Genomic DNA, 10,339 nt, shown 5'->3' on the forward strand with positions numbered 1-10,339 from the left:
CATTCTCAGATGATTGCTTATTCTATGGATTGCCGAAAAAGCTCAACCGATCTTATCAAGAAATTCAAGGTGATATTGAAAGATCAAGAGCTAGAGTGCAAAGAGCTATACAGAGAAGAGAAGCCAGAAAAGCAAGAGAATCATATCTTCGAGCTAACTGGAGAGGAGGGGATGAGGTAAAAAGGAAAATGGACAAACCAGAAAACTATCATAAGTTAGACCTTGACAACATGAATCTTCTAAACACTGTGGAGAAGTAAAGAGAGGATTATCCCAATATTCATGAGTTCTATGATCAGTTCAATAGGATAATCATTGGTACCACTGTGAATATTCTAAAGAATGGATGGAAAATCACTGTCAATCACGGAGATGGACTCTAAATGAAGATCTCTACTAGTATGTTGAAGAAGCTAAATATTGTGGAACTATTTGTCTTAGCATCGAAAATCCCTTGTTTGAAAATGAATGAGAATGAATACTTCAGAGAGCTTTAGAAGATGATGATGGATGTGTCTCCTCAAGCATTCTCTTATCCATTCGTGATCAAAATATTTGCAGATGGCAGAATGCAGAACACCACCATGTCTGATCAACATATAAGATCCATTCGTTATCTATAACACATTTTCCTGGAAATTCAACTCAGGAGCAAAAGAGCAAAACTGGAGGCACCAGGATTCAAAAGATCAGAAGCAGATTTAGAGCTGCTGAGGTTCTATATGCTTACAGGCTCAATGATAAAATGATCAGGGATTCAGAGAAGGACATGAAGGAACTTAACAGAGCTTATCATGAGATGGTGTTCATAAATGGAGAGCCAGAAATTAATCTTCTAAAAGATAGTGAACTTATCATCAGCACTAATAGTGAAGGGGATCTAGTCTTTGAGATTAATAAAATAAAGATTAAGATCAATGATTTTAGAACAAGAGGATCAAAATCAATACATCGAGCCTTGATGGATGTCAAACCCTCCACATGCAAGAAGGACAAGATTGCTTTGATTCCAATCATAAAGATACTTGATGAGGTAGTGGAAGAAGAATTGATCAACGACACCAAAAGAGTACGAGGACATCCTAAAAGGATAACAGTCTTTATAATGACAAAAAGATCTATAATATTATTTAAACTTGTTCCTAAGTGCTCCAAAATCAAATATCTTCAGATGATGCTTAATGAACTGAATAATCCACCTCCCATTAATGCACTTAAAATAGAAGCTCGTGATTTAGTCCAAACTAGACTGGATGACCTTCTAAATAGAAATAAAGGATCATTTCTCCCAGATTTAACAAAATCAACAGATCCTAAAAAGTAAGCTCTCAACAGAAAGTCCGTTCAGACTAAATCCACTCAAGAATGAGAAGGTAGTCAAGGCAAGAAGTTCAAGAAGACAAAAATAAAGAAGACTTAGATAATTTGTTCAGGCTAGAGGAACACTTCTTTGTAATTTATAATTTAAGAAATCTGGATTTGAATATGTAATCCAGAATATATTTAATATCTTTATCTGTTTTGAGGTTGTATTTTTTCTTATTGTCAGTTGAGTTATCTTAGGGATTTGCTTGTCAAACTCTAACAATCAAATATGGGGAGATTGTAAATCATAATGTAATGTAATATGTAATTGAGGTATTATAACTCAACATCAAACAGAAACAGATAAACAATATTAAATTGTGAAGCACAGGAGCCCTAAAGGTGAAAACATGATATATACAAAGAATCAAAAGATGCAAATGACTCTCTAAGTCCATAATTAAGTCATGGGAAGAAGTTTATTAACATGTTCAAGCATCCATGAAGAATAAGACATCAAAGAACTTCCAGCATCAGTTGTATGGTTTAATTTGAAGTATTAAAGATCAGGGGTTCAGTGTTTGAAGCAAGAAATAACCATCCAAGATGTATCAGCTCAGTAGTGCAAAAGAAATTGAATTAAATCGGTTCATGTTAGTTGTTTGTGAACCAAACCAGTGCACCAAACATCAACATTCCAGAAAAGATTTAATTCAGTAATACAGAAGAAATGGTTCATTGAAACAGCTATTGTAGATAGAGGGAAAATAACCTAAGGCAACCACATTACCTTGTGGTCGCAGGTTGGGAGATGAAAATAATCTAAGTCAGATCTCTTCCTGGTGGTCACAGGTTGTAATGTGAAGGAAATGTTCTAAGGCAAAACCACAATACTCGGTGGTCGCAGCTTAGTGGTTGCAGCTTAGTGGTCGCAGGTTGTAAAGTGAAAAAAATGTTCTAAGGCAAAACCACAATACCTTGTGGTCGCAGGTTCATGTAAAGAAAAGTTCTAAGGCAGGGATCATTACATGTGGTCGCATCTTAGAGGTTGCAACTTAGAATGTGATCAAAAATATTCTAAGGCAATACACCTTACATTGTGGTCACAGGTTATAAAACTCAGATTATTCTAAGTCAGGATTCTTACCTAGTGGTCGCAAGTTAGGAACATCACAACTTTCCCTCTGGTCGCCAGTTCGCACTTGGAGTTTTTATTAAAGATCAATTGCAGCAAATTCAAAAGAAATATGTGGATACAATGATGCCACCTGTCCTAATCAATTTAAAGACTACAAAGCAGCAAATGAATGTAATTTTTATTTGGTTATCTTCCTCAGCCAACGGAAAGTGTTTTTACGGGAGCTCCATTAAAGACTTCATTTATTAAGCTTGTAAACACAAAGTTGTGCTGCTGAATTTATTGTAGCTAATCAATTCATTGATTAGATTATAGCAACCTCAAGGTTATATTAATAAAACAATATATTGCTCAAAATATTTTGTGTCTATTTTGATTCCGTACTTATAACGAAGAACTTGTAACGAATCGAAAAAGATTATACTTATCATATTCAACCCCCCCTTCTATTATGGCGCCCTCTAAACCCGGGTCAGAAGTTTGGGGTCCACAACACATACACAATATATAAACCTGTATATGAAATATTATTTGCAATGACCTTGTTTTAGATAACCAGGGATCGCAACAAGTTAAAGTATGAAAACAAGCCACCACTTTAACTTTTATTACAACGTACCAAATCCCAACTAATTTAACTTACACTGATAATGAAATTATTCTTACAATATTACTATCTCACTACTGTAATAAGCTCCTGCTAGCTCGATCCAACATAATCTGGAATCCTAGCTCGCATTTTGGACTGGGGAACTTCACTATCATCCATATCCTTCTTAACTGTAAAGTATATAAAAAAATTCGCAAGAGTGAGCTAACTAGCTCAGCAAGTCACAATAATAATAACTGAGGTTAAACAATGATCAAACGAGATGATTCAAAGGAATCAAGTTTCTTGTTAAACAACCAATAGAATTAGATATTCATTTTAAGTTTTTAAAACCAAGGTTAGGCTGCTGATCAGTCACGCACTAACCTCGAGCAAAGCACATATCACTGCTCTAACAACTAGATCCAAGGCACACATTGGCCTAACTTGACCATCGATATGGTCTGACCACGAATCTGGTCCACATAAAGAAAACTATCCAATCCTAAAGCAGTTCAATATGATAAACAATATAATTCAATAAAACCGGATCATAATCAATAACAATAAAACATTTGTATAAAAGCATGGTGAAAATTTATGGGTACCAAAAGGGTATGTCAGAGTATATAAAAGAAGTGGCCTCCAGCCTGTAGGATAATCGGGTATTAGATGAATAATGTTTTTACAAGGTTTTAGTACTTTGATGTCACAAGGTATGGTTGAGTATAAAAGTTTCTGTATGTTTAAACAATTATGTTCCAGTGTTTGGTATATGATGAATATATATTTGTGGAGAAGTATCGTGTTTGTATGGTTTAGTATCTGGTAAATCAACAAGAAATGGTTCACAAAGGATAAGGCTTACGGCTCAAAGATCAAATGTTGTGGCTCAGGTTCAAGGCTAAATGATTCAAAGTACTTACAATATAAGACAGAGCTATTTTTAATACTTAACAATATTTCACGAGAGAATTTAAAAACATTTGCATTATATCCTGGAAGAGGTTTAGAAGTACTTGCCTTATCACAATCGATTCCAATTTCACTTGTATTCGTCAAATAATTATCTTCAACAACCACTCGTCTACTTTTCCTTTGCCCCGATTCTATTTTCTGACCACTTGCTGTATTTTCTACATGTCGATTCCATTTTCTGATCACCTACTTCCCTTTCCTATGCCTTGCTTACTCTGCTAGACATCATAAGTATCTATCAATATTTAACTCATACGATTCTATTCGACATACACTTCTATCTACCCTTCGTTTCACCCAAATCCGATTAACGGATTGAAAGTTACGCTATAAACAAGTAAATATCGAACATATAGACCGACAGTCAACCAACAAGTCACATATAGCACGTAACACGTCAAATAATCAATGACATGTCATTTATAAAGGAGACTCAGGTTATAAACAGGCTTTCGGGTATTCAAAATGATTTTTAAAACATTTTTTGAAATTAAAAACGGGTCATTGGATCAATTTTAAAGTAATAAACAGGGTTCTGTCGGCCAAATCTGGCTTCAAAACAAATTTATAATAATTATCGAGCCTTGAAAACAATTTAAAATAATATTTTAAAGCTTGAAATTATTTTTTGAAATTTTTAAATCATTTTTAAGTAATTAAATCTAATTAAATAATTAATTAAAATCAATTAACAATTAATTAAATCAATTAATTAATTAATTTTTGAATTAGTTGACCAATTAATCAATTAAAAATTAACTGAAATTAATTAACTAATTAATTCAGATTTAATTTTGAATTAAAAATAATTTTTGGAATTAAAATAATCATTTTCGAATTTTTTTTGAAATTAAAAACAATTTTGAAAATAATTTATAAAAAGAAATCCGAAATTTGAAAGAATGCAAAACAGGAATCCAGAATTTGTAAAGTTCTGGAAACTTCAGGGGTTAAAGTACTAGAACAGCATTTCAGAAAATTTTTAGAACAGCAATGGATCGAAACCGGGTCAATCCACGGGTCAAAATTGACCCGAACGGGTCACCCAACAACTGAAGAACCCGCCGGACGAACTGCAAAATCCGGTGGCCGGAAAATAATCCGGCGAGGCTCGATTTCGACAAAATCAGGGTTGCTGGACTTCGTTCTCATGGGGTTTTCATTCTATTCTACTCCAGGAACTCAAATCAACTCACCATAAATTCAAGCGCTGCCTGGAATTCAAAATCCGGCTAAAAGTTCATAAAATCCGGCGAAAGCTTCAAAAGACAACTCCATGCTTTTCAGAAATCGTTTGACAACATGCTATATATGCATAAATTGCAAATTTCAAGGGGAACAAAACCCACCCCTTTAGAACATCTGATAACCCCTAAATAAGAAACCCCCAATTTTTAATCAAGAACATTCAAACGAATATAAACCCTAATTATTCAATTCGAGAATCAAACCCTAGTTTGAACATGTTATTGAACTCCAAATCGTTCATATGACATACCAAAATGATCAGGAAAACAAGCTCTACAACATATAATCATCAAATCATACAGACAATCTCTCGAACAAAAATCCATAATTTAAATACCAAGAAATTCGAATATAAATAATTAAATAGGAAATTACCTGATATTTCTGGGTTGAAATTGATGAAATATTTGGATTCTAGATTTCAGTAGCTTCGTTTTGAGTATATGTACGCCAAAATCGGATATCGATAACGCCTCCGAATTTGTGTTTGATTACGAAGAACAAAATAGAACTATAGTATTTAATCTGTAAAAATTCTGTAAATATTGTTTGCAAATGATTTCCGCTACAAAATAAAATACGGTAGAGGCTATTTATAATTACGGTAAATTAGTATCTCGTTGGATCATTTCGGATATAAAACGGTACGTTTATTTATAAAAACTGATCCAAATGGTACCGGTTTTCGAGATAATTATCCAAATCAGTACAATTTGTACTGCGGTCTTGGTCTCTGCGCCTGGTTACACGTATTACGAGGTGATAATTGTGATAGTTTAATAGAAAGATCCCGTTTATCAAAAATACGAGTTTTATCGATTTACCGGAATGAATAATATATCGAAAATATTGCGTCGGGACCCGCACAGGACAAACCGTACTCCGGATCGAAAAAGTCGAAAGATGGAAAATGCTCGGAATATTGCAATTAGGTTAGGAAGGAGTTATCGGAAGAGTTTCGGGTTCTAAAAGCGTAAAAACGAATGACGTCGGTTGGTTCCCGATTTTATAAAAATAGTTATTAAATACTCGGAAAAAGATTTTATAAAATCCATATGATTCCTATAAAATCATAAATCAGCATAAAAATAATTAGGAAGATATGACAATTATCTATATTTTATTTTGGACATATAAAAATTAAAATGCTCAATTAATATTATTTTTAAACATCCAAACACCTTTAACACTTAACAAATAATTCACAGAATACATACTGAACACATATAATAATTATTTATTAGCAAAAATAATTACACGATATATCCCGGATATTACATCTATGTTAATTTGGGATTAGCAAGGGTCCATTTTATATTATTACCCTTAATTATAAATATTTTGAACTATATAATTGATAGTAGAATCTGAAAGCTTGTGACACAAAGTCAGTATCTAAGCCCGCCCAAGAATAAGTCCAATCAATACACATTCAATAAATACCATCCTAAAATATAAACCCAAAAGTGAGCCCAATCAACACACATACAATATATACCATTCTAAAATAAAAGAGCAGCCCAATTCAGATCTCACCGAATAGGGTAACAACATTAAATTGGGTTCAATAACGGGAATTAAACTCCGTGAACATCGTATTTGACCATAAAATCTATACTAAACTATAATAATCGGAATGGAGTATAATTTGATAACATTTTTTTGGTTTGATTTGGTTATCCTCAATCATGACCGTCAGATCTTCTTAATCAAATTATAGAGACCGTTAGATCTAAATATTAAAAAAATATATTATCCAAGTTTTTGAGTTCGAATTCTGCCAACATCAAATATTTATGTTATTATTTAGAGCTTACCCAAGTTCTCAGGTTTGAATCCCACCAACAACAAATATTATATTATAATTGAAATATATAAATAAGCTCCCAAATTTCATTATGTATGAGCCTTTTCATGAAAAGTTTTATTGTCAGTTGAGTTATCATGCAAAAGATTACAAGATAAGCCTAGTCTAAGATCGTGAAAATCAACAGCCTTAGTCCTAGAAGAAAACCTATCGACTAGTTCCTCTTGCTGCTGACAAAGAGCACTGCAAGACAGATGATCCGTTCTTACTGAAGAAGAGCCTCTCTCCGTTCTTCTTCCAAATGATCAAGATGGAGCTGATAGTCCATCAAAAAGAATAAGAGGTTTGTGTGAACCTCTTATGGAACCAAGTTCCAGATCTCTTCAGGAATGGGAGTGACATGCCATTCCTGTTGCCAGTCATCACAACTAAACTCTACATTGAAATTTTCATAGTTCATAAACATGTTGAAAAGAACCATTTTTGTTTATAAAGGAGAAAAGTGATGAGAAGTAAAAGAGAGAGAATGAGTTTGTGTGAGAATGGAAGATGATTTGGATGAGATGAAATGTCGGTTTAAATAGCCAATGGAATATGAAGGGACTCGAGGACTGTCTAACGATTAAGAGTAGAAATAATGATGCCTCGTCTCCCTAGACTGATGTGTAATAATAACATTCGGTAAAAAATGAAAGTAGGAGTTAATGGGCAAGGGAAATAAGTAACAATTACTGTGCACATGCAGTTTTTCAAGACAAACATGTTTTTCAAGACAAACATGTTTTTCACTAACCCTTAATGATTATGACTGTTTTTATCTCACCTAATTATATTCTGATTAAATATGATCGTTCAGTATTTACCAGAAATAAGTCAAGTAAATAAATAATGCCACGTAAGCATTAGAGTTTCCATCAGGATTTACATCAGAACTTGAATATTATCAGAACTTAATGGTCATCAGAATATGGCTTCTGTACTCAAAAAGTGAATGTTTGTTTCTGTAATTCTTCATACAAATATTGACTTGTTTTCTTCAGAGTTTAATCATCAGAACTTATCCTCGGAATTTATGCATATGACACTTAACTGTTTGTCAGAAATAACTTAATCACCACAATAATTTTCATCATTCATATGGAGTGAAAGTGTGTGCATTCAGCTGAATATCAGATAAAGATTAAAGTCTGATAAACTTCAGTACATCTTAGAAATAAGGCATAACTAAGAAAAGTGCTTAAAATATGTCATCAATCATGAAGTCTACTATAGAACAAAATTATGCAGGAGCCCACCTCAACCGTTTGTGCTCATTTTATGCATCTTTTGAAATTTCTTTTTACAGTGGCTTCTCAGTGTAAGTGAGTCACAACTGCTTATCAGAATTTATACTATTATCAAAGTATTTATCCAGTAATCAGAGAATGTGAAAAGTCACCAAGAAAAATTTATTTGCTTTTCTAATGCATATTACTTAATACCAGCAATGCACTTGGGTCTTCCTTTTCACATATTTACTCTAGATCTCAAAGGAGTACCTGACTTTTCTTTCCTTTTCTTTTCTTTTGATAAGTGAGGCTTATCAGCATTTAGTTCATCCTTAAGATTTACTGACATCAGAATTTGACAGATAAGAAGTAAGAATCTAGTTTGTGACTTAGTAATAAGACACACAAAGTAAACCTGACGAAGCTCAATATCAGAATTTGCTTGTGTTAATAAGTTTCCACATAAACAACTAATTCAAACATGGGATTTCTAGTATGTTAAAGACTACTAGGTCAGCATCTAGCACAGTTATCCTCATTGGATTGAATTGTCACAGAACATTCAAAACACTTATCAGAGTATATAGATCCACATCAGATAACAATCAGCATTTAATGAATTTCAATATAAGCACAGATTACATAAAGATAAATCAATCTGTAAACACTGGTCATAAAGTCTGATGCTTGAGAACAAAAACTAAGCAGATTTAGAGAAAGAACCTGAAACCATTCCAAGTTCATTTACCAGTCTTGTAAAAGTAGCTTCACATAGTGGTTTTGTGAAGATATCTGTTAGTTGTTGATCTGTTGGAACAAAATGCAATTCCATTGTACCTTCCATCACATGTTCCCTTATGAAATGGTACCTAATGCTGATGTGCTTTGTTATTGAGTGTTGAACGGGATTACCTGTCATAGCAATAGCACTTTGATTATCACAGTAAATAGGTATTTTAGAAAATTCTAACCCATAATCCAGTAACTGATTTCTCATCCAAAGAATCTGTGCACAACAGCTTCTTGCAACATTATATTCTGCTTCTGCAGTTGATGTGGAAATTGACTTCTGTTTCTTGCTAAACTAAGAAACCAATCTGCCTCCAAGAAATTGGCAGTTTCCAATAGTGCTTTTCCTGTCTATTTTGCATCCTGCAAAATCTGCATCTCTGTAGTTAGTAATATTTACTGATGAACTAGTATCTTTATCTAACTTGGTTGCAGTGGCCATGAGAGTGGATGCAGTTGAGCAATCTTGCATTCCAAATTTCTTTAGTAAATTTCTGGTGTACTTGGATTGACAGATAAAAGTACCTTTTTCATTTTGCTTGACTTGAAGTCCTAGAAAATAGCCGAGTTCTCCCATCATACTCATTTGATATTTTGACTGTATTAGTTTTACAAACCTTTCACAGAGTTTGGCCTTTATAGAACCAAATATGATATCATCAACATATATCTGTACCAAAAGTAGGTCCTTTCCATGGTTGAGGTAGAACAGTGTTTTATCAATTGTACCTTTGTGAAATCCATTTTCCAGAAGGAATTGAGCTAAAGTCTCATACCATGTTCTAGGAGCTTGCTTAAGGCCATAAAGTGCTTTGTCAAGCCTGTAGACATGATTTGGAAATTTTGAATCTACAAAGCCTGGAGGTTGTTCAACATAGATCTCTTCTTCCAATTCTCCATTAAGAAAAGCACTTTTCACATCCATTTGAAAGACTTTAAACTTTTTGTGAGCAGCATAAGCCAAAAAGATTCTTATGGCTTTCAATCTAGAAACTGGTGCAAATGTTTCATCATAATCAATACCCTCCTGTTGAGAGTAGCCTTTAGCAACCAGCCTTGCTTTGTTCCTTGTAATTATGCCATCACTGTCAGTTTTATTTCTGAACACCCATTTTATGCCAACAATAGATCTGTTCTTTGGTCTTAGCACTAGGGTCCAGACTTTGTTTCTTTCAAATTCATTTAACTCTTCATGCATTGCTTGCACCCAATCAGCA

The sequence above is a fragment of the Apium graveolens genome, chromosome 2, assembly GCF_009905375.1.
Source record: "Apium graveolens cultivar Ventura chromosome 2, ASM990537v1, whole genome shotgun sequence".
Lineage (NCBI taxonomy): Eukaryota > Viridiplantae > Streptophyta > Magnoliopsida > Apiales > Apiaceae > Apium > Apium graveolens.